At 28.0% G+C, this 23,526-nt stretch overlaps 1 long non-coding RNA gene across 1 annotated transcript; it reads right to left on the bottom strand.

The window, feature by feature from the left end:
* Positions 1-2,182: 2,182 nt before the first annotated feature.
* LOC136077634 (uncharacterized) lies at positions 2,183-4,212 on the bottom strand. Its single transcript, XR_010637139.1, has 3 exons — positions 3,366-4,212; positions 3,060-3,285; positions 2,183-2,328 (listed from the first exon to the last, which is right to left on the bottom strand). It is a non-coding gene; the product is annotated as an uncharacterized LOC136077634 (long non-coding RNA).
* Positions 4,213-23,526: the final 19,314 nt, after the last annotated feature.

The following is a 23,526-nucleotide window of genomic DNA, read 5'->3' as shown; positions in this document are numbered from 1 at the left end:
AAACTTTTTATCATACCTTAAAGTTTGGAATCAGACTTATAAGTATGGAATAAAAGTTTTATGTTTACAAGATATAATACTTTTATTCCAAATTTAAAAGATTTAATATGGCGAGTAATGTTCGTTATAGTTTTAAGTTTACATTTAGTACAATGAAAAATAGAAAAATTACTATATCCATATTAAACAAATGCTTTTTTTTAACCAGAGAAAACTTTTTAAATGCGATACATATGTAATCATGCATTACTATGTTTATAATTAAAATATATTATTCAAGCTTTATTTTGTTGTTTTAATTGATAAATGGAAAATTAGAGAGAAAGGAAAAAAAGAACACTTATTACAAAGGATATTGTAAAAACCATAAGAAAGTCAATTCTAAAAGAAATGAAGTTAAAAGAAATAGCGGAAGAAGTTGAAATAACAGTTTCTGCAACACGTTCTATTTCTGATAAAATCAGTAAAGGACTTAGCGATGATGAAATCACATCAGTAAAAAAAGGAAGGCGCAGCTCTTATGACGAGACACTTAAATCTGAAATTCGATTGTTAATTGAGCATGATCCATCTCATACTTTAGCATCATTGAAAAACATTCTCATCGAAAGGAACATTAATGCATCTATTCCAACAATATCTAAGAATTTGAAGTCGATGGAGTTCACTAGAAAACGACTTACATTAGTACTAAAAGAAAGGAACTCGCCGCAAAACGTTGATTTAAGACAAAGTTTTTGCAGGACTATTAATTCGATTCCTGACAATAACTTAGTATTTCTAGATAAAACAGGCTTTAACTTACATACTTCTAAGCAATATGGCTATTCTGTAAAGAATACAAAATGTTTTGTTACAGTGCCAGCAAATCGTGGAAAGAATGTAAGTCTAATGGCCGCTAATAACAGTGAATGGTATTCTAAGCTTTAAGATAGTGGATGGTGCCTATAATGGCAATATTATTTGTGATTTTATAACCAAAAATTTAAGACCGTATTTCCAAAGGAATCCTCATTCTGTGCTAGTATTGGATAATTGTGCATTTCATCGTCAAAGAGATGTAATCGATTTGCTCGGCCAATCCAATGTTTCAGTTTACTTTTTCCCACCTTATTCACCGCAATTGAACCCGATCGATGAATACTTTAGTTGTCTTAAAGCTAATTATACTTCTATAAGGCCGTTTCCGTATGCACTCTTAAATAACTAAAATGTTTTATATTTTCTTAAAAATTATTTTTTATATATATTTTTAATGTTTTATAATTTTATAAATTTGTTTTTAATTTTCTTACAATTTGTTTTGTATTCTCTAAAAAAATGTTTTATAAATTCTTAAAAAACGTTTAACATTTTCTTAAAAAATGCTTTATATTTTCTTAAAAACTGTTTTATATTTTCTTAAAAATTGTTTAATATTTTCTTAAAAAACGTTTTATATTTTCTTAAAAAATGTTTTATATTTTCTTAAGAAATGTTTTATATTTTTTTAAAAAATGTTTTATATTTCGCATAAACCCTGTAAAATAATCATTAAGTTTAATAATATATACTAGCAGAAAGCAACCCGTAATACGGGTTACGGTCGGTTAAAGTTGCGAAACCTTAACTAATACCATGTAAGAAAAAAACCTTCAACTTAAAAAATTAAGCCATCTGCAAAATTAAAATAATTTAATTTTTCAATTATTTAACGTTATTTGAGTAATTTACAACCGACATAGGTCATATCAGTGTATGGCAGAACCATTTTCCTAGACATTACTAAGTTCAACACAGTACGTTTTTAGTTACTGACACAAAATAATAACACTTCATCATGCCTTAAATTGACGAAAGATTAAAGGTAAATTCTTGTTATATTTTTTATAACATGAACTTTAATTAATAAGATTAATATAAAGTGAACGTAAATTATTTATGAGTTATTAATTTTTGGTATCTCCTTGATACATGTTTCTTTAAAAAAGGAAATTGTCTTTAAAGCGATAAATGCACACGACTAAATAAATTTATTATAAATAACTAAGCAATTGAGTACAAATACGCTTCAAACAAAAGAAAGTTGATTTACAATTAAACATGTGTATAACAAATTGTAAAAAATATGTAAACTTTGATTTTTTATATTGCATTAATACGTCGTATGACAAACTTAAAATAAAAATTGTAACAGATAAGTAGACATAAAAGAAAAACAAAACAAAAAAAAACAACTGGAATACAATTTCCTGCTTTTCGGTAGCCTGTTGTCATACTTAAACTGCTGTCATGATGCAACTTGTCGGTGTTGTTTTACGACGTTATTTCACGTTGGCTTTTAGTAAACTTTAGTTAAATTTAAAAGACATAACAATAGATTTAATATTTTAATTAAAAAGCAAAAAAACAAATGCTTCAAACAGCCAAACTAAAAACATTAAAGATAAAAAATCAATTAGATGTAAATGAATTGCATTTATATAGCTAAATAGTCTTGGCTTATAGTAAATTTTAAAAGCAGTGTTTTCAATAAATTAAACTACCAATTAATTATTTTTAACAAATAGAATGTAGCATCATATTATGATGATTGGGTAGTGAATCAATTTAACTATATTTAAGTTTAATTGGTGAAAAACAAATAAAATTTCAATTAAAAAAGACAAAAGCAAACCAAATATACAACAATATATAATAAAAAGAAATTACAAATTAAAAAAAAAAAATTACAAAATTAAAAAAAATAAAAATAAGTCACTGAAGAAAAAACGGCAACAAAAAAGTTATAAATATCTTCACTGATAGAAAACATTTACGACCTTTTGGTGGCTGTTTTTTCTTCGGTGTCTCCCAACACCCCGGTATGGATGAGCCCTCCATTTGAAGGATGGCTCATCCATACCGCCATTACTTTGCCACTTATTGAAGGACCTCTCCGAGAGAGGCCCTGGGTGTTGAAGGCGATATCTTTGGTATTCCTCAAATGTTAACGACTCTAAAAGTACAAATAGAAGGATATAACAAAATTTAAAAATATTTACAATTTTTTTTAATCAAAATATAAAGCATAACCTCACCATTTTCACAGGATGAAGAGGATGCTAAAAATAAATTAAAAAAAAGTAAATTAAAAAGAGTTAAACTTGTGAGAAATTTAATTTTAATAAAAATATGAGTAAAATGCAAACAGTTTAAAAATGTCATATTTATATTAAATAATTCTTTCACCTATTGCACATATTTCTCCGTAAAAAATATATAAAATTTAAAACACAGCCCTACCAGTTATGCTTCTACCAGACACTAAAGACAAAATATACCTCAGAATAATTGATAGAATTATATTTACATATAAATAAATATATAACTATAATTTTTTTTACCTATTCCCCTCATTTCTTCCATGAAGTTGTCTAAAGTAAGAAAAAAGATAACTGAAGCTAAAACTAATAAAAACTAAACTAAAATTAACTATAAACTAAACCAAAAAACTAAAATAAACTTTAAATTTTAATATCTGTACCTCAGAAGACAAAGGTCGGTTATCCAGTTTTTTGTGAAAATGAGTTATGTATGAGACCTTTTTAGTTTTTCAGTATCTGCATAGGTATAAAGACTAAAGATGTTTTCCTGCAACAATGTGAAACAAAGTTTGATCAATATAGAGGGTCTAGTGTCCCCACAATGTTCAAAGGAAAAACGTCTGTAGTTCAGAAATGATTTTTCACTTTTTTATTTAACTTTTTATTTTTGTCAAAATTATATTTCATGTGCCTCAAGACAAATTAAATGAGACAAATTAAATAAAACATAAATTTAACCATCAAGAAAAAAAATGCCAATAAAGACTAATTATTTTACTATTTACTCTCTCCTGGACAATTTCTAAAATGTGACAACTGACTTGGACCACTGAGTGTACAGATATAAATGCTTTATTTAACTATACTAATCACATAATTTATACTTAGTTTTTTTTCCAACTCTTCTAAAAGAAAAAAGAAAATAAAGCTTAAGTACTTGAAGTTTTAAAATTCCAGTTACAGTAAAAATAAACAAATTCCTATTAACAATTATCTAATAGCAAAAACACTGACTTATTTCACTCTTCAATTCTGTGTCTAAACAATAAAACCACTTAAATGTATAGACGTTAAAATATCTACTTAACTTTTTAAAAATAAATTCACTAAACTAATATAACTAATACCTTTATTAGCTCTTTCTTGATCAACTAAAGAAAATAAATTTTAATTAAACTAACTTGATGTAAAATAATAAGAAGCTGTCTTAGTGAGAATTTTAAATTTTTTCTCTATTATTGACAATATAATTTTAAGTATTACCTAAGTTCTTGGGCTTATTGTATAAAATTATAAAAACCTACTGTTTTACTTTTAAGTCAACAACAATATTTTAAAAAACATTTTAGTTACTTTATAAAAAAAAAAAAATCCTTTTAAACATACTACCTCTCTCTTCATTGTTGTCAACTAAACAGAAAAACAAACAAACAACTGATAGTAAATTTTCCCTTTGGTAGTAGGTTATTAAATAGATTAAATAGATCAAAGATCTCTAATCTGCTCTAACAGTCTACAACATTATCATTAAACTATAACTATTTTCGACAACCTGGTGTAATTTAACATAGATATATTTTTTTTCAAATGACAAAAATTATTAAAGTACATTATATAAACATAGAACAAATGTAGTGATATTGGATTTAATCCAAAAATAGTAAGAACCTTTAGAAAAAAGCTTACTGCTTTTAAATCTACAAAAATTTCCAACTTACATTTTTTTATCTACATTTATCTATAATAAAATATGAATTAATGAGTTACCATTATTTAAAGTTGATCCAGAAGCAATTAAAATAAATTATCAAATAAAAAGTTTTTTTTATATAATCTTGACGATAATGTTGAAATAAACAATATTTATTGCTTGAAAAGCTAAGTAACATATGTAATTCAAGTAAGGTGCAACTGAAGTTATAACTAAATAAAAAAATATTAAATAAAAAAGCTATTTTATCTATCTTATCTATTTTATCCTGATGATTATGTTTAAATAAACAATATTTATTAATTCTTTTTAAAATAAATTAAAAGACATTACTATTTGCTGTAAAATAAAATAAAAGACATTACTATTTGCACCAACTGATGATGCTACCACACCTAAATGACAAAATTTATTAAAATATTTAAAACATATTCAATGCTTTAAAAGAATATTCAAAAGAAGTTTTTAAATCTACAAAATCTAAGTCCTTACTGAGTTCTACCTGTCTGTCTAAAAAAAAAAATTGAGATAAAATTATATACAATAAAATTGCTAATGCTACATTTGTACTCAAATAAAATCTAAATGATAAAACTTACTTAAGTCGCTGTCAGCTAGCCTGTCTGAAAAAAAATTTGTATTCTCATTAATCCTAATCTATAATCTATAAATAAACTTACTAATATAAACGATAAATAAAGTTGAACTAATATAAACTATAAATAAACTACTATATACTATATAAACTAATATAAACTATAAATAAACTAATATAACTATGTTACTAATATAAACTATAAGTAAACTACTATACACTATATACTTACTAAAATGGCCTTCAGCTCCTTTTAACTGCTCTAAAAAATGAAAAATACTTGCTTAAATTGATCTAAAAAGACTGAAGACAAAACTAAAACACTTTACTAAAAAAGAAACATTGTACTAAAAATTTTTTACCAGTCATTTTAGTTTTAACTTCTTCTAAAAAAAAACAGAAAAATAAAAACAACGAACAACAAACAAATTTTAGTTTTTAAACAATGAACAACATCAGTTCCTCTTGAAATTAAAAATTTATCAGCTCTAATCGGCTGGAAGACCTTGGTTGAAAGACCGCGTGGAGTAAAGAAACGCTTTTAGAAAAGCCTAGAAAGTTCTTTATTAAAAAAGAAAGTGAAACAACACTAACACTATTAAATTACAGTATTCATATTTAGAAGATTAGATAAATTACAGTATTCATGTTTAGATAGTACTAAAAAAACTATTTTACCAGACATTTTATTTCTAACTTCTTCTAAAAAATAAAAACAGGCTATAAAAATTAGAAAAATAAAAACAACCAACAACAAACAAACGGTTATTTAAATTTTTATTTTAAACAATGAACAACATCAATTCTTTTCGAAAATAATAATATATCAGCTCTAATTTGCTAGCTGACCTTACTCGAAAGACCGCATGGAATATATAACCGCGCATTCAAAAGTCTAGAAACTACTTAAAAACTAAGAAATGGTGTATTTTACAGAATACAGAACCGACATTAACAACACGAACATTAGACGTATTAATATTCATTAGCGTATTAATATTTAGATTATTCAAATGAGAAAATTATTAAATAACAAATCCTCTAGTCTAAAAAATTTGATGATTTTTCAAAGTTCCAAGTTAGTAGACCAAAACAATATTCTTAAATGATATTTATAGTAATTATGATATTTTTAGTTTTTATATTATTTTGTAGCATATTTTTAGAATATGTCTGATGACTTGCAATAGTTGCACAATGACTGTCATTTGGATACTGATGAAATTAAGATCAAAAAGTAAATATGTCTGCAGTTTTAATAAATATTGATAATGATAAGTTAGTAAATCTAAGTATATTAATAATGATAAATAATCAGTGAATCGTGTGATTATATATGTAATCCTTTTAAAGGATTAGCATTACAATGGTTGGTGAAGATAATTGTTCTAATTATTACACACAATTAGAATATTAAAAGAATATGCATTTTTTTAATCTAACAAGTCGTTAAAATTATCTTGTTATAAGTCCATGTTTTTTAATCTAACAAGTCGCGTCGTTAAAATTATCTTGTTATAAGTCCATGTTTTTGCAAACTGAGAGAATGTCAAAGTTAAAGTTTGTTTGCTGCTAAATTGAATTATTTAGAAGTTAAAGTTTATCTTTAAATGTAAGATTGTTCCGTTGTTCTGTTTTAGATAAAAAAAAACTTATAAAAATTACTCTTAAGCCCTTATTTTGGAAATAAAACAAAATAACTTTGGCATTTTGTAAAATACAAAAATGTTACTTTGTTACATCTTGTATATAAAATATTAGTTACGTTTTTTAACAACGACGTTAAAAATTGATAAAATTTTGTTCTAGCCATTCTTCTTACGCAGTGCAGTTGTTAGGTACCACCACGCTCCTAATTTAGGGTTGGTGGGGGCCCAGCAAATCTATGGGAACTCTTTTTAAAATAAAAGAAGATTTTTTGTTTTTGCCTAAAAATAAAAGTTTTTTTGAGCCCTAATAAGGGTTATTTATTTTGGGGGTACCTCAGACCCTCAAACTACATCACTGTTCTTACAATTTTATTTGATACCTGTTCGCGCTGGCTATGAAAAGCATAAGACGTCTGATTTAGAAAATTTTGCTAAATGTTAAGAAAGAGTAATATATATAGGGTATAGGAAAGAGATATGCTAAAAAAAATTTATTTAAGAAATAGCATTTTAAAGTTTTCTTTCAATTATTTAAGTATTACAGATATTAACTCAACGATTAAACTAATCTGATTACAAACACCATGCAAGATGAACTTGACTTTTTTTTCTTATACCTGTGTATCCAGTAAAATAGTTTAAATTTTTATTAAAAATTACTATAAATAATAAGCTAAACAAAGCATTTTATGAAGGTTTTAAAATAATAATAGTTATATGTGTTATATATCAATTCAAAAGTAAATAACAGAGAAAGTCATATATAAAAATGCTGACTTTACTAATGCTTTGTAAATGTTCACTTTATTAATGCTTTGTAAAACGTAGGCATTGGCATAGTTGTCTAATGGTTTTGGAATCATGTTTGATGCTGCTCGCTTGACAGACTTATTTATACGAGCTTGTAAATAATTATCTGGAAACGAGGTTATAAAAAAACATGGTATGGTAGTCCATTTCGATAAACAAGATTTTTAACTCTTGTATAAGGCACTAACTTATAACTTGGCAATCCAGCAACAAAAGAAAAATTCTTTACAGCAACTAAATGTATTTGGTAAACAGAAAATGGTTTTTTACGGTTTACATTTTTAATGGAAACTAGTCCAAGTGAAATATTTCTGCAGGAGAGAGAGACTTTTCAATTTGACAATGACTGTTATCGTATTTTTGAATGCTGGAGTGACCATGCTCGTAGAACTTCTGCTTAATTACATTTATTTGTTAGTATCAAATAATAAATTTACGCAAAGCTGATGACATGAAACTATTACGGTTTTGTGGTATACATGAACCAAAGTATGAACCTATTTATGTCAAGGTCATCCATGATTTTCAGAAGTAAACACGTTAAAGCACTTACTAGATCAATTCCTCCACGGCCAGCCATAGCTTCATACAAAAGGATGCAATAAAGTTTTTTATCGGTCCAAAAAATACATAAAACGCAATAAACTCTATGCGCATGCGCGAAACTTTACAATGCTGTTGTATAGTGTGTGTCATACTATTTTTTTCTTCCGGATTGAAAACTCTGTATTCCAAAAACTTTTATTTATATATAATTTAACTAAAAAAGCTTAGATTTAAACATCAAATATGATTAAGCTATTGGGAATCGTGATTAGGGATTCACCTCAATTTCCGGAAAATTTCTTTCAAGAATAGTAGATATTTACTTGTGGTTGTATATTTTTGTCGGCTTAAATTTTTTTTTTTAATTATTTTTTTTATTATTACTATTTAAACGCTTATAATAGTTTCCGTTTATAATCATTTATCTATCATTTAGTTATTAATTTAATAAAAAAAGACTTTTTAATTTTAAATTATAATTTTTTTAACAAAATAAAAGTTACATTTCTTTTATTTTTGTCATTAAAATCAAATCTTTCTTTGATCAATTATTAGACATCAATTGTCTTGATAAGTCCTGTCCTCTTATAAAACCATTTCTTTTTTCATGAGAATAAACTTTGATTGCTGCTTATGTTACCTGTTAAACTCGTCTTTTAATTGACTGCCCGTGACAAGGCCAATTCGGAACATTCATAGGCTGAAATATTATCTGTTTTACTTCTTCTGTTGTCATATCACAAGTAAGAATAGGCTCATATGAGATATTCCAGTCGATTAGCTGTATAAACGTTGTTGCATCTGGTTTTATTTCTGGAGTTATTCTAGCTCTTACATTTTTATCACCAGTTTGAAGTTTTTCATTACCAGGACCTTTGATTTTTACAATTAACTCTATAGCGGTCTTTCTTTCCTCTACATTCTCCGAGTAGAGCATGGTCTGTATGATGGACTCAGAGAAAGCATACCACGCTGAATATCGAACGGTTGGCATAAAAATTTATAGTACTCCACTTGATTGATGTTTCAGAAGGTTAAGCTGGTAAAGAATATGTCTCGGTCCTTCAGTAAACCAGTGTTCGACTTTAATTTTAAACCACATAGGCATGTAAACTCCAACAATGAACTCAATTATTAATTTTAAGTTTTTTAAATTCTTGCCTTCTAACTCATGTTTTGAGACTCAAACTCTACAAAGTCTGTTGGCAGCTGTCAACCATCTGGAATGATTAAGTGGCTCAATTTTAAGTAAAGCCAAGTCTGCGGGTATTCCTACACTTCTAATAGCAGAGACTATTTTATATCCATAAAACTGATCGGAGGATAAATTTTTTATTACTTCGTCCTTTAGAGTAATAAGCGGATATCCGACATCAATTTTTTCAAAGGATGGATTAATTTCCAGAGCAGTTGCGTCATTTAATAATTTTCCAATACTGCCTCTCCATTTGTTGCTGCTCAGAGTCTCTCTATCAAGAGTAGTTTTTAGATTAGGCAAAGGAAGTTCATTTGTATGGAGTGCGCAAACCAGTCAGTTTAGCATTCTTCCTAATTTCACTTCCAGCCAATGTATTGCTCCGCCTGACCATCCTGTGTTAACACTAGTAGAATCACCACCAATCGCTTTTAAGCTTTTATTGGTACCATTATTTTTCAAAAATTCATATATATTTTGAGGAAATACTTCAGCGTGTTTCACATGTTTTTGTGCCTTTTCAGGTGTGAAATGGAAAAGATATCTTCCTCCGGGCTCTTGACATACTGTATAATGATCCTTTTTGATTGTAACAGGATAATATTTAGACGAACCTTCGACTACTAATTGAACATTTATATTATCAATTCTGCCATCAAAAAAAAATGCAATCAATAATGCTAGACCTGCATTGAGTATTAAACTCTATAGAAAGAGACTGCAAATCTATCTTTATCCTTTACGCTTGCTTTTCCCCTAGCAACCAAGTTGGCTGCATTCCAATCATTCACCAATGTTGCAGTAATATAATGTTCAATATGTATTACAGGATATACAAATAAAGCATTGGCGTGGATCCATTTACTAATTAACTTTGAGTAAACATCGTTCATTAAAGATTTTATCGGATAATTTCTTTTGTTTCTATTGTTTCTTTCTTGCAAAAACAGACCATATCTAAGAAGATCTCTTAGTGTTGGTAACTCCGATACAAAAATATCTTTTCCAGAACCTATATATTCCGAAAGCTTTGATCCACTCCTTTTTCTAGTTCTTGAGGATATTGACTCTGCCATGATTAAATAGCAAAGCTCGTAAATTGCTAACTTTTCTGTGGTTAGGGTAAAAATTAGTTACGAAAAATTGACCATAAATATGCAGTTTTAAAACACACTTCCCGGTAGCTTAACCTAATTTTTTGTTTTTTTTTGTTTGTTTTTGATGTTAAAATAGTTGAACACAAGTTTTCTATACCGTAAAAACCCATAATTCCGGATGTAACCTAATTCCGGATGGTTTTAATAAAAGGTTTCATAACTCCCTTAATATAATGAATTTATGAATAATTTTTTTTAATTAATAAACGTCTTTACCAGATAAATCGAAAAATATAAAAAAAAAAATTATATTAACTAATGCAATCATGAAAGATTTCAATTTGAAATCTCTCATAACTAAAAAAACAAAAAAAAGGAAAAAAATAACTTTGACTTGCAACAAAAAAATTAAAAAAGTAAAAACACTGTTTTGTGCAGAATTTTATGCTGATTATTTTAGCCAAAAAAAAAATTAAATTACCTTTTGAAATAATTGAAAAAAATGAAAAACAAATTTGTAACCAGCCAAAAGAAAAAGACGCCTAATTCCGGATAGAGGTAATTATTATTTTATGTACCTAAAAAAAATAATAAACAAATTAGCCAGCAGCAATAAGAAAATACACTTTTGAGTCCCGGATAGAGTTAATTATAATTAGCTATTTTATTTTTTATCACTTTCATGCACATAATATAATATATTATGTTCATGAAAGTAATAAAAAATAAATCAGCCACCAGGAAAAAAATAATTGACACTAATCCAGATACAGCTATTTTTTTTAGCATCCATAAAGTTAACGCATTTGTGTTAATTGTATTACTGTATTAAAGAATATGGATAATTTTAAACAAAAAGAAGAGCAAGAGAGTCGAATCCAGCTAGCTATTCAAGCTATTACTGAAAAAAAAATGTCATACGTACAAGCTGCTAAGTGTTATAATGTGGCAAAATCTACACTTTTTGACAAAACAAAAGGATCATCTAATAATCGAGGAGCGCCAAGAAAGATGAGCAACATCACTAAAGCTATTATTGTTGATTTATTAAAATTTATGAGTGAGATAGGCTTCGGCTTGAATAGAAAAGACGTGTTTATTGTTGTTGAAAACTATTTAAAAGAATCAAACCAACGTAGTCTATTCAAAGACGGCAAACCGACTAGAAAATGGTACTCCGGTTTCATGAATTTTACTCCGGTTTCATGAATAAGTATCGTCAAGAAATTTGCCCAAGAAAAGTAAGCGGTATGCAAACTATTAGAGCTGTGGCCACACAACCAGCTATAATTGACAATTGGTTTGAGCAATTAGCAGTAGCATATAATGAACATAATTTAGGCGATAAGCCGTTTCAAATATTTAACTGTGATGAGTCTGGTTTGCAATTTGATCAAGGCAAAGTCAAAATTATTTGTACAAAAGGAACAAAAAACCCTAAAAAGCTAGCACCATCGAATGAAAAGCAAATGACGACAATCTTGACTTATTGTGACGCATTCGGTAATTATTTACCTCATCAAATAATTTATAAAAACAAACATGTTATGAAAGACTGGTGCAAAGGCGGTGTCCAGAATGTTTATTACAACAATAGTAGTTCAGGCTGGATGGAATCCGAACATTTTTTGTCGTGGTTTAAAACAGTTTTTTTGCCTCACGCAAACAAACTTTCAGGATTTAAAGTTCTAATACTTGATGGCCGTGCTTCACATATGAGCTTAGAGTTGAAAAAAAAGCTTTAGAAAATTCTATTTTACTTTGGCGTTTGCCGGCTCATACCAGCCATTTTTTACAGCCACTAGATGTTGGCGTTTTTAAAACAGTAAAAGGCGCTTGGAAGAGAATTGTCGAATGTTGTTTGACTAAAAATTACTTTCAAAGCCTGACTAATCGACATTTTCCGGCCATGTTTAAGGATCTCATCCAAAATGGTGGGTTTAAACCTGAAAATGCACGGAGTGGTTTTAAAAATACTGGTATATTTCCACTCGATCGTTCGCAAATTTCTTCTAAAAAAAATTCCATTGGTGCTGTGTTTCAAGCTGTCGAAAACAACAATATTGAAAATTTATTTGATTCTTCAACAGTATCTAGTCCATTAGTTATGGGAAATGCTACCAATACACCTAACACATCGTCAAGAATGTCAAATCGTGAATTTTTGCTTAAAAGCTTTGCTACTTTAAATAATTCTGTTCAACAAGTAGGCAAAGATATAAACAAATCAGTGTTAGATATACTTCGAGATCAATTGACACCAACTCTAAATAAAAGAGTTGAAAAAAGTGAGAGAATAAAGCGACCAGCTAATTATAATATGACTTCGGCGGATGCCATAGCTCACGATGAAGCTGAAAAAGCATCAAAAAAACAAAAATTAGATGAACAAGCTGCAAAGAAATTTACTAGAGAACAAAAAAAGATTTCCACTGCCACTCAAAAAGCGAAAAATGCACAGAAAAGAGAAGAAAAAAAAAAAGTTGAGACAACGTCAGTCGTCTAAAATACCAGGTAAAAAAGGTATAAAGACAAAGAATCAATTAGAAGACTCTTATTTTCCTCAAGCTTCAAATAACATTTTAGTATCTGATGATCTTCTATGTTATTCTTGCGAAATTAATTGGACAAATATCTTAGATAACCAATGGCTTGAGTGTGAGCAGTGTTCAAACTGGTCATGCATTGAATGTGTCTTTGATTATCGTCCAACCATGGAATTTATTTGTAACGAATGTGTATAAAATAATATATATTCTTTTTTTATTAAACAATTTCATTTTTTTAATGGATTAAAATAATTATTTTAATGTTAGTATTATTTGTGTATGTGTTTTTCTGTATTTTTATACGCATCTGGAATTAGGGACGTAAACACCTAATTCCGGGTAAAAACAATATTTTTTAAAAATAAAATAAAAGATTTATATTGCAAAAATAATATTTTTTATATCGTTTGATTTGTCTTGTTATGAAGTTTATTTATTCAAAAAAATTATTTCAAAATTCTTTATATTGAGCTAGTTATGACAATTTAAGTCCTAAACCATCCGGAATTAGAGGTTTTTACGGTATACCACACAAATTTAATAAATCAATTATTTATGATTTATTGAGATTTTTTATTTCAACTAATACACAAAAACTTATTATTTTAACTATTACGCAAAAACTTATTTGTTCATTATCTCAAAATTATGTTTTTCGACTTAATGCATTTCCCTTGTATAACGACGATATGTAGATAGATCTTTACTGAAATGTTTTTTAAATACGTTTTTTAAAACTTAAAAATATTTTTGTATATATTTTTATTTAAAAGTAAATAACTTATAAATAATATGTAAATACTAAATAAAAGTTGAAATATATAAAACGCTTTTAAAAATGTTCAAAGTGTTTATTTTATCTTTGATAATAAGTTAACAATTTGATAAAAATGAATGAATTTTAACTCCTATTAAAAGTAGATTTTTTTTAAAATGAAAATAACTAAAGATACGCCGCTATTTTGCAATATTATCGCCGACACACACACATTTATGTACTGGTTAAATGTACTGAAATTGTATATACATATATATATATATACATATATATATATATATATATATATATATATATATATATATATATATATATATATATATATATATATATATATATATATATATATATATATATATATATATATATATATATAATATTACAGTAATCAAATTAACAAATGCAAATTGATAGCAAAAAAACATGGTCCATCATTAATCTCATAATGGGAAGAGAAAAACTAATTTCACCTTCTCTTCCTAAACGAAGTGTGATTGAAAATAACGATATATTTTGTCAAAAACTAATTTCAGAAGAATTCAATAAATATTTTACAAATATTGGTCCAAATCTTGTAAATAAAATTGCACCAACATCTGTATCATTTAAAACTTATCTTAAAACCACGAATAACGTTACCATGCTTGATTATGAATTAGGCTATGAAGAATTAGAGGCAGCCTTTGCCTCCTTAAAAAAAAAAAAGGCTCCAGGATTTGATGAGATACCTAGTGATATAGTTATTGCAAACAAACACAGTCTTAATAGACCCCTGATTCATATACTTAAGCCCTCTTTAAATTCTGGGATATTTCCGGATGTACTTAAATTGGCAAAAGTAATTCCATTATGCAAATGTAATGATCATTCTGACATTACAAACTACAGGCCTATATCAATACTTTCTGTATTTTCAAAACCCTTCGAATGTGTAGTTTATAATAGAATCTATGATTACTTCATTAAAAACAATTTTTTTTACCCAAATCAGTTTGGCTTTCAAAAAAATCTCTCTACAGAGCATGCAATCATTGAAATAGTAAATCAAATAACTAATGGTTTTAAATAATAAATTTACTTTAGGAGTGTTTCTTGATTTATCAAAAGCATTCGATACAGTGGACCATTGCATTCTCTTAGATAAATTAAGGCATTACGGAATAATAAATAAAACTTTTTATTGGATTAAAAGCTATCTTACAAATAGAAAACAATATGTAAATAAAGTCCAATCTGTATTAAATGTCTTATGTGGAGTCCTGCAAGGATCAATTCTTGGTCCACTTCTTTTTCTAATATATATAAATGACTTTTGTCATGCATCTTTAAAAATGAATTCGGTCATGTTTGCAGATGACACAAACTTATTTCTCACCAACAATGATATCAAGAAATTATATGCAGACATGAATATTGAACTGTGTAAAGTAAACAACTGGTTTAAGGCAAACAAACTCTCACTTAACGCTGAGAAAACAAAGTATATACTATTTCACAAAAAAACACAAGAAGAAAATCTTCCTCTCAAGTTGCCTAACCTATCTCTAAATGATAAACTAGTAAATAAGCAATCCAATATAAGATTCTTAGGAATCATTGTTGATGAAAAATTATCCTGGCTTCCACGTATAATATATATCCAGTCAAAAATCACCAAAATAATAGGTTTGATGTATCGAGTTCGCTCCTACGTCAATAAAAATAGTCTTAAATTAATCTACTTTGGGCTAATTCATAGCTTCATCGGCTATGCAAACATTTCATGGGCAAGTACTCAAGCGGCAAAGATTAAAAAAATTTATAGTCTACAAAAACGTGCCTGCAGAATCATTTACCCAAAAAATAGGCGTGAACAAGCTAAGCCCTTGAAAGATATGAAAATGATGAATGTGTTCGAAATAAATATCTACCAGCATTTAATTTTCATGTATCGTTATAATCACAATATCTCTCCCATAAGCTTTAATAACAAGTTTAAAACTTTAAAAGTTTAATGATACTTTGAATAATTTCTCATAAATCTGTTTTTGTTTTATTTCCACTTTTGTTGGTTGCTTATCAATTTTATTAGCGAATTACGCGTTTTATTACGATATTTTATTGAAATTTTATTACGCATACTGTAACATATTACGATATTTTTTTGAAATCTTGTTATAGGGGCTCTATGAAAAGATTGCGATAACGTACTGTCATCCTCATTTTCTTTGAGCCCCTATCTGTTTTACTTATTTTATTTATTGAAATTTTATATTACGAAGTTGAAAAATTTTATATTATATTAAAACAGAGAAAGAAAAAAAGAAAATATATATATATATATATATATATATATTATATATATATATATATATATATATATATATATATATATATATATATATATATATATATATATATATATATATATATATATATATATATATATATTAAATATATATATATATATTTTATTATTAAACCGCCGATTTCAAAGTATAGCTTGAGTTTAAGTTCGCTTTTTTCATACGATTAAGTCTAATTTTAGATCTTGAAATTTGAAGTATGACTTCAAATTTAAGTTCGCTTTTTAAATTCTACCCTTCCGTACTTTGGTTATAAAGGACGAGTTTGTAAAAGTTTTTTAGGCCGTTCTTGATTTTCTCTAGATGATAAAAAAAGATATCGCTGATATATACTAATTTCAAATTTTACATCTGCTCCTTCTAAGTACTTCTTTTTTTAGTTTAAAAAACGACCCGTCATCATATGTGCTGCAGACCGTTTTGTTAAGAATTTTAATGCCGTACATGAAACTTTTAACATCTCTTTATCTCTTGTTACCTCAGATACATCAGATACATCAGTAGCACATAATCTTTGTAAAATAAAATCCAATAAACGAGGACTTTTTTGATTTTGATTGTGTTTCTTGCATTTTTAAAAAAAGTCTGTTTTTGAAAAAGAGCGCACATGATCTGAAAAAAATTAAATTACAAAAAAATTGTGAATTGATGTGGTGAAAATTTTTATATCGTTGTACACCTTAGGTCTTAGCTACACACGGCTTAAAATTGGCTTTGGTACATAAGTTACATAAGTTGAAAAATAAAAAATAAAAAAAGATTTTTCAATTTTAACGCAGTTTTTGAAACCATATTCTAATGCATATTGCTTCTCTTTTGAATAAAATATTTAATTAAATAATACTAATCCCTAAAGTAAAATTCATCACTGACATATAGTGGTTCATTCCTTAAAATCTTGTTATATTGTTTTACAAACTCTGTAAATTTGCTACTAAATTTTTTTAAAAATGAAATAACAAATTAAGGTCTTTTGACTCATTGCTCAGGAATGTTTTCTTGCAACTGCAACTTTTTACCAATGCGGGACTGTATTTGTGAAAATATTATCAACTTCAGACTTTTCTCCATCTAGCTTCTCTAAAGCGATGCACTGTGTGTGCCTTTTGTGCACCGTACAAGGGGTTTATTGATGAAATTTATTAACAAACTTATTGCCATATTTAAAAAAAAAAACCAAGCTAACGGACATTATGTAAAATTAAACAAATTAAGAGCGCTGCATAAGAGTTGGACGTTTTTAAAAATTAAAATTGTCTTAAAATTCTTATTTTTATTAAACCCTAGTAGCTTCATGTTATTAGCATCGAATATTTTTAAACTTACTATTTTGAGAAAATAGTTCTTACATTTTTTTATACTGACTAATTTTAGATGGACTTTGTGTAGGTTTGCAAACAAAGAGTTTACTTGAAACCAAGAATCATTTTATTAGTTCCCACTAGCGAACGAGACAGAACTTTTTCCACACTCGCATCAAAATCGTAAAGTGGGTTGTCACCAGCAAAAATGCACAGTTCAGTATTAATAAATAAGAAAATATTGTTTATAAAAATACTAAATAAAAATAAATCGTTTATAAAAATATTTTAAAAAGTTGGGATAAAAATTGATCCTTGGGCTACTGCTAATAAAATATCTGATCACTCTAAAAATGCATGACCTATCATAACTATGTGGTGCTCTGTGATTAGTCCGTAAGAGCATATTAGGGCACCGAAAATAAATAAATATAAAAATATATAAATACCCTTTGCCAATGCGCTCCTGTCATTTACTGAGTAAAAGGAAAAGTACTGCGCAAACGGACAATTAGGTTTCATAAAAAGCAAAATCGCTCGTGTAAAAGTAATTCTAAAACTTTTGATAGAGTTGGAAGTATACTTACTAAACGTTAGTTTGATTTATGACATGGATTTTTATTTTAAAACAAGATATAGCAGCCAATTTTAAGAATAAAGGGAACGTACCATCAAAGATACAATTGTTAATACAAACTATAAAACTATCGAAAAAGTTTACAAAATAAGACTTTTCCATAAACGTTAGAACATTACCACCCAGTGGAACCAAAAAAAGACGTCTTTTAAACGTTTAAAAGATGTCCAAAACGTTCAAAAGACGTTCGATACGTTAAAAAGACGTTCAAAAGACGTCTTTTTATGTCCTGTGCCTGATGGGCACCGTTCTTATTTTTACAATTCATTGACCACTTTAAAAATGCTATTTGTTTAGATTGGAAAAAAAGTAAAACAGTCAGATATGGCATTTTTATCTTTTATCTTGACACTACGGTGGTTTGTAAATGAGTCTCCACTACGGTGGTTTGTAAATGAGTCTACACTATGGTGGTTTGTAAATGAGTCTCCACTACAGTGGTTTGTTAGCAATGAGTTATAAGAAACATATGCCTTAATGCGCTCAAAATACTTTTTTATTTTATTTTATGATTTAAGTTCAATACATATTTTCTTTATATTTTTTAGATTAAAAAAGAAATTTTAGATTTATCATTTTAAAAGTTCTTTTTTAACTAAGAAAAAAACATGATTGCTTTCTTAAATCTTGTTCAAAATAGGTTTATCATTTTCTCTGAGAACGTTAGTAATAATAGGGGTACTTACATTCAAATATTGATAAATATTTTGTTAAATTGCACATATCATAACAACCTATCAGGCTTTTATTCATATTTTTTGAGAAAATATCAATATTTTTAGTTGGAAGTTTAAAAAAACGTAGATCTGAGAATAACAAAAACAACCTTGTGGTTTCAAAACAAATAGTTTTAGTATGTCGAAAACATCACTGGCTATTTGTAAGAATTAGATCAATTAACAATTTGAATCAATAAACGGATTAACAACCAAATCGGTTGTTAACCGAATCGATTAATAAAAGTCGGATTAACAACCTAATCAAACCAATTTGGTTATTTTATAAGATTAAAATATTGATAAGACTGGAAGAGTTCTTTTTATCTATTTTTCGCAAGGCTGTATATTAAAATTTCCAATAATTATTAAGTTAGTATATCTCTGCAAATGGAGATGAACGGTTTCTCTAAGATGATAAAAGAAACAGTCATAAATGTGATTTTAAGTTTTATCCAAATAAGAGATTTAAATTTTATCACCTACAGTTGAAAGTGTACAATTACAGTTGTAAATGAGTTTTATTAGCTACAGTGGTAAGTTAGTTATGACTATTTCTTTTATCGTTTAAATTTGAAAGTGTTCCATACTTCATTCCTATGGTGGTAGTCTGTATTACTTATTCTGCTCCTTGTCAGCTGTGAATGGCCTTTAGATAGGATTTGAGTTTTATCAAAATAAGTATAACAATCAACCTATTCATAATAATAAACTCCCTTGAGTCATAATAATTCCACCTCGATATCTGTGAATCCCTTTTTGGTTGTAATCAAGTCTTCCAGTACTTGACAGTAATTAAAAGTTTATCAGGTAAATTATGTATTAACAGGAGAGAGTCGATGAAAGACAGCTTTCCGATTAAAAAAGATATACTTTTTTTGCGGTGTTGGGAATGCAGCTGATCTTTTACCTTCTTTAACTGTGCAAAAAGTTTGCATAAAGATATGACCATTGCAGCCTCTCAGGTTGTTGAATACTACATACACCTTAGTTTTATTTGAGTAGATAGGCACCTTGAGGTTGTAACTTTTAGAAACTTTTCCTTTAAGTGACAGTGGTTGCGAGTTTTTTCCGCACCTAATAAATGCTTGCAGATGTGACAGACTGTCACTTTTGCAAGTAAGACCTGACCATTTTCAGTAATAAAAGTTTTTTTTTGGTTTGACTAAGAATTCTTAGAAGCTCGGCTTGAAGACAAATCAAGAATTGCTTAGCCTTCTTCATGTTTGTATTGTGGAGAAGATGCAGTGACAAGAGTTTTAGCTGCATAACCACTTTAAACTTTTACACAACAATAGCTAATACGTAGCTGCGTTGATATCTGACAAAATAGGCTTTTTTCTACGTTGTCTTGATTGCGTTCTATAGGTACGTTAAATGCTTCAAAGTCAAAATAAATGGTATAAGCAACTCATCTGCGAGTAGTTGCTTTTGAAATTTAATTTAAATTAAATTTAAAAACTTTTTTTATATGTTGATAATTTGAAAAATTTTTTAAACTGTTTTTTAATAAATTTAAATTTTAATATTCATGAGCCTTGGTTATTGCTTCTCCCTGTGGTTTATTCCCGAATTTGAGACAATTTATTTAATGGATTTCAAAAAGATTTTCCCTAGAATAGCCCACTCAAAGCATATATTGGTGGTTTTTATTACATTACTTGTTTTGGGATGCAAACAGGTGTTTTGATGTAATTTTTCCGCGGAATGGGTGGTATTGAGCAAACTCTATTAATAGTAAATTACATCGGCTTCGACTTCAACCTGAACCCTTGTGGACAAACTTTTCCATCTGTTCAATAATTTTTGCTGGCGCCTCAGAAAGTATCTTCTCAATGTAACTTTTTATTGAGAATTGCAGTAGCTTCAGATTAAAGATAAAAGGCATGTTTTACTACATCTAAAGCTTAATTCTTTTTTTTAACATCTACTTATCTTCAACTCTGAAGCTAATCTTAAACTTCAACTCTGGTCAGCATTACTAACTAATAACTTATCTTTAGCTTCAACTCTGCAGGCGTTAAGAAACTCATCTTTTGTCTTTCACAATCTCTAACACAAAGAGTCAACTTAACTCTAACTCGCTTTCCAGAAAATACAAATCATTTACCTTCTTTAATTGACTTTTGTCATGTTTCTGATCCTTTTTAATACTCAGTTTCTCCATATTTACCCTTAGATGCTTCTGATCACAGTTTTATTTCTCTAAAAGTATTATCTCACTATTCTTCATCATCAGAACCTCTTTATCATTGTATCTCTTCCAACATCCTAAAAGCTGGCTGGTACTCTTTCCGTGATTTTCCTTGTAATGGTTCTTGGTAAGAAATCTTTCGTCTCTCTGGCAAATGCGCTTTTTATGTAACTTCTTGGATTCAGGCTGACATGGAATCTTTTACTACCTCTCGACAACTTTAAGTAAAGTCTCACTCTTCTCCATGATTTTCCTCTCATTGTGCTGCTGCAATTTTCAACTGTAACCACTATTTATTCAATAATAACCATTACTAACCATAACTATTACCAAAACAATTCTCCTAAAAAAGTTATTCATCTTCTCTTGCGTGCTTCAGATTTTTTTTACCTTGCCTAAAGACAAAGTTGAATTGTTTCCTAAGAACTAATATCAATCTCTTAATTCTACTAATCATATCCTACATTATCCAACAAAAAGATTGATTGCTTGATTACATTATATAGCCAAAATTACATTATATAGCCAACAAAAAGGTTGATTGATTGCTTGATGTTCGTATCACTCTAGCTTCTGTATCTAAGGTGATTTCTTCATAGACTTTTCTAAAGCTTGGGGTCCGGACAACATACCTGTTATAGTCTTGGAGGAGTGTTCTCCAGAGCTCTCGTCTATACTTTAAAAACTATTTAACAAGTGCTCATCAGAGTCTTCTTTTCCAGCCTGCTGGAAAGCAGCATCTGTTATCCCTATTTTCAAAAATTCTGGAGAGTGATCTGACTCGTCTAACTACCGTCCTATTAGTCTTCTTATTGTCATAAATTAAGGTTTTTGAATCTTTATTTAATAAACACTAAATTTCCTATCTTAATCTAATTGCTTACTTTCTGATCATCAATATGGATTTTGGTCTTTTCGTTCTACTGTTGATTTGTTAACGGTAATAACCGATAGGTTTTATCGTACATTAGATAGATGTGGAGAAGTTAAGATTATCGCTTTTAAAGCGATAATCTTAACTTCTATAAGACTTATTAATCTTTCTTTACAAATTGTAGTAAAAATGTAACATCTTTAAGACTTATTAATCTTTCTTTACAAATTGTAGTAAAAATGTTGACCTCGACGGACAGTGTTCTACTTCATATCCTGTAACTTCAGGAGTTCAACTCAGAGTTCTATCCTTGGCCCTATACTTTTTTTAAATTACATTAATGACCTTTCAGAAAATCTCACATCTAAGGTAGAATTGATGATACTTCCATTTATTCTTGCCTTGATAAGAAGTCAATACTCTCTGATTGCTTGAAGGGGGCATCTGAGCATGAAAAGGGTTGCCTTTCTGCTACAGCGTGGGGCTTTCTGTGTCTGGAGAACCTTAAATCAGATAAAACTCTATTTTTTCTGCTAATCTCAACAATATAGATATTCCTATATTTATGAACGGTAATGTACTTGATGAGTCATCTACCCATTGTCTTCTAGGATTAACTCTTACTTTCAATTTTTCTTGGAAATCATGTACCAAATCTGGGGTGGATATTTGAATGATGTCCTTTCTCTTTTAGACAAGGTGCAAAAACGCATTGTAAACATAGTTGGAAATGCTCTCGCAGCCAACCTTCAGCCATTGTCATATTGTCGTAATGTTGCTTTTATTTTTATTTTCTATTATTATTATGACGGGTGCTACTCTAAAGAGCTTGCTTCTTTTGTGTTATTTATTAAAATTCATTCTCGTGTTACTCATCCAATTAAGTCTAACCCTTTTACTGTGAGAGTTCCTATGTACTCCAAAAATTCTTGTATGTCTAGTTATTTTCGAACATCAGTTCTATCGAACTTGTTTTCCTAATTAATATAATATACAATCTTTTCGTCTGTTAATAGTTATCTTTTTCTAAAAACGTCATCTTTTCTCTTCCAGTAACTTCCACTCTAATAGTTGTTGTTTGCATCTATATTGGAAGTGACGATATTAAAAAAAAAAAAGTTAAACGATTATAAATGTTTCAACACCTAGTTCATAAAATAATGAAATTTTTAGCAAGAATAACGTATATTTGAAAAATTTTATGGTTATTATTTGTATGTAATTTTAGCATTTATTTGTTGTACCTAGGTTACATGCAAATAACAAGCATAAAAAAATACTAAATTTTACAAGTTATTATTTTTCAATATTCTTTAAATTCTTTTTTTTATAATAAATTTAAAAACAAATATATATGTATATATATATATATATATATATATATATATATATATATATATATATATATATATATATATATATATATATATATATATATATATATATATATATATATATATAAAG

The sequence above is a fragment of the Hydra vulgaris genome, chromosome 03, assembly GCF_038396675.1.
Source record: "Hydra vulgaris chromosome 03, alternate assembly HydraT2T_AEP".
NCBI lineage: Eukaryota > Metazoa > Cnidaria > Hydrozoa > Anthoathecata > Hydridae > Hydra > Hydra vulgaris.
Note: the sequence above shows the minus strand (reverse complement) of the source record. Positions and strands in the feature narration are given on the sequence as shown.